General features: G+C 68.7%; 1 protein-coding gene across 3 annotated transcripts in view; it reads left to right on the forward strand.

The window, feature by feature from the left end:
• Positions 1-93: 93 nt before the first annotated feature.
• Zmym2 (zinc finger MYM-type containing 2) overlaps positions 94-259 on the forward strand; it is a 120,805-nt gene continuing 120,639 nt past the window's right edge. For 2 of the 3 annotated variants that reach the window (XM_010633808.3, XM_010633809.3), the window contains exon 1: positions 94-259. The gene's annotated coding sequence lies outside the window, so the exon portion shown is untranslated. The other variant, XM_010633810.3, reaches the window with a different exon arrangement.

The following is a 259-nucleotide window of genomic DNA, read 5'->3' on the forward strand; positions in this document are numbered from 1 at the left end:
ACCACCCTACCGAGGGTGCCCTGAAGGAAGGCCAATCTAGCCAATAGACGTGCCCAAGATGCCCCAGCCCGCCTCCGCTAGCAGCCAATGAACGTGCGAAGGGCGGGGCCTCTGCGGGCTCGGCCGTGCCGCCGCCTCCGCCTCCTCCTCCTCACCAGCGCTAAAGCCGGGACTGGACCGAGCGGAGTTGTGTGTGTCGCCGAAGGGGGGGTGGGCCGGAGGAGGGGAGGTTCGTTCCGCGGAGCCGTAGCCAGAACCG

Source organism: Fukomys damarensis, unplaced genomic scaffold (assembly GCF_012274545.1).
Source record: "Fukomys damarensis isolate Sample0158 unplaced genomic scaffold, DMR_v1.0_HiC HiC_scaffold_38, whole genome shotgun sequence".
NCBI lineage: Eukaryota > Metazoa > Chordata > Mammalia > Rodentia > Bathyergidae > Fukomys > Fukomys damarensis.